The following is a 2,880-nucleotide window of genomic DNA, read 5'->3' as shown; positions in this document are numbered from 1 at the left end:
ACTCAATGTTCTTTCACATGAATCGTGTCAGAATTCCCTTTGTTCCAAGGCTGATTTACTTTCCATTGTATGTTTATATCATGTTTTGCTCATTCATCCATGGATCTAAGGATGATTCCATGTTTATTTTTTTGAATAATGCTGCCATGAAAGTTGGTGTGAAAAGATAGATTTGTGACCTTTCTTTAAATCTTTTGTGTATAGATCCAGAAGTAGAATTGATGGATCATGTGGCAATCCTATTTTAAGTTTTTTAAGAATTAGCATATTGCTGTACACAGCTACTGTCCCAATTTATTTATTTTTATTATTTTAAAAAAGATTTATTTATTTACGCATACAGAACTTGGGTATAGCCAGAGGTTCAGGGGCGGTGAGAGGATTCACCAGAGACAGAGTGGGGAGCAGAACAGACAGATCAACGAAGCACACTGCTGAGGGGAGCAGCAGGCAGGTCAGGAAAGGTCTGCCACGCCATGTGGTCACCTCCAGGGCGGTGGGGATGAACTCATGCGGAAGTGGCTTTAGCTTCTTAGTGCTGTGCTTTAACCCGCTCTGCCACCAGCGAAGGCCTTACTGTCAAATTTATATCGTCACTAGCAGAACAGGGAGATTTCATGTCTCCACCTTTTCACTAGCATTTATCTTCTGTTTTTTAACAGAATATGAGATAATAATAAATGAAAGGGGAAAGGAAATCATGAGTGCTTCTATTTACATTTAGAAGTTTTTCAGGGAAGATTTTATAGAGAACTCTTAGAGATTTCCCAAATTTCATTTACAAAGTATGATATGTTTGTTAGGTCTTAAAATACCTTGTTGATATTAAAACACTTTCAAATATATGACAATATCCTGTAAAGAGATGCAATGTATCTACTGCATAGCAATTGACATAGAGGCTTTAATCAACTACAGCCATCAAATCAACAATGAGAACCTATTCTAAGCACCATCTCCTACTGTCACTGAAAGAAAACATATCCTACTCTTCCCTGCAGACAGCCATGTAAAGCAGAAGACATAAATCTAGATAAAAACCTGTAGCGAGATGAGCAGTCCAGAACAGACTTCATCTTTATATCCCTCCCAAGCTACCAGCCTTGAAGACACTTGGTCTGAGAATTTTAGCCTCCAGAACTATGAGGAGATAATTTTCTGTGGTTTAAACTAATCATTGGTGGTACTATTTTTGAGGTAGTTCTAGGAAACTATGACACCCCCAAACAAGAAACTAATCTATTAGCCACCAATTGTATTTATTTAGTAAACAGACAAAGTACACTATATTCATATAATGAATTAATATATGGCAATGAAAAACGACAAATGAATGCACTAAAAAATATGAATGAGTCTTATACAAAAGTAAAAGGATCAAATTCAAAAAAACACTTCTAGTCTGACCCTACAAAAGTAAAGTCAAAACTATAAATTATGGTGGTGTAAGTCAGGATCATGTTCAGCCTTTGTATGAGGACAGACACAAAAAGTTGGTCAAGGGTGTTTCCAGGTTCGGAAACATTCAGTTTTGTAATATGGGTGGTGGTTGCATGATTTTTTAGTTTACAAAAAATGTCTTTCAGTTGTATACTTCGAATTGCATATTTTCATTCACACATGTATATTTCAATAAAAATGTTAAAGTAAAAAAAGTCCAGCAAATCCTCTTCCTTCACTTGATTTGTGACCTTTGTGTAAATATCTTAAGGCTGAGTTTCAGTTTTCTTATATAGAGGGTGGTAATAGCAATTGCACCTTCTCCATATGTTTGTTGTGAAAGCATAGGGAGATAATGTACATGGAACACTTAGTAAAATGGCTGGCAACATCCAATAAGTGTTAGCTATTATTACCATAATTATAATGATTGACAAATATAGTATGAAATAGTTTTACTGCTGGATAAACAAATCATAAATTTTTGGTGGTTGCAAAAACTGGTGTTTACTGGTTAATTTATGGTGATTTGCTATGATGTATAAGTTCAATCACTTAGCTTAGAAAAAATATGACATAGCCTCGTTGTGAGGATTGACTAGCTTCTGTGTTCTTCTAGGTAGATTCTATCTCCCCCAAATTTTAATAGTTATCCCATATTTTTAGTATAAAAGTCATTGAAGTCACTTTTTTAACTGATACCTATTTTAAAAAATTAAAGAAATGTAAAATATCTCCAGGAATAAAAACGCTTTGTTTACCTTAACATTTTCATTTCAGCTTCATAATATGAGCAGATAGGGAGGGAATCCGTATTCCAGTATTAAAGATGAGCAAACCAGTTCAGCAGGTTAAATGACTTGCTCAGGAGTTCATTACTAAGACATGGCATAGCTGGGACTAAAGCTATTAGCAAATTATGTGAATAATTCAGGAAGTAAGAGGAGGTAATTTAAAGTGAATAGTAGAATTCTTTGTTTCAACAATGATGTCCATGGAACTCTTGATAATGCAACACTGTGCAACATGGTAGCCATGAAACACTGATGGCTAGTGTGATTGAGTGACCACGGTTTTAATATTATTGATTTAAAGTGAAATGATTACTGATAATTAGGGACTGCTGGAGTAACTAGCTGTACTGCTTCAGAACTCATGGCAAAGGGCCATAGTCAAGGGGTGGGAGCTGGGTAAGAGAGAGCGCTACATTTACTGATGACCTTAGGTCATGTCATAGAGGGGTGGGTATGTATGTGTGGAGCTGGGATTGTTTGGCTTTAAGTTTTCAAGCATACAACTAATGCTACTATATTTTCAAAGATGATATTTTGAAGAATGTATTTTTTTTTAAATACAAATTATCCTTGTTCCAAAACAGTAACCTCTGAGAAGATTCATGACTATCTTAGAATTTATTTTTCTTGGTGGCAATCTACATGA

Source organism: Condylura cristata, unplaced genomic scaffold (genome assembly GCF_000260355.1).
Source record: "Condylura cristata isolate star-nosed mole 26May11 unplaced genomic scaffold, ConCri1.0 scaffold00010, whole genome shotgun sequence".
NCBI lineage: Eukaryota > Metazoa > Chordata > Mammalia > Eulipotyphla > Talpidae > Condylura > Condylura cristata.
The sequence above is the reverse complement of the archived record's forward strand: the minus strand, read 5'-3'. Positions refer to the sequence as shown.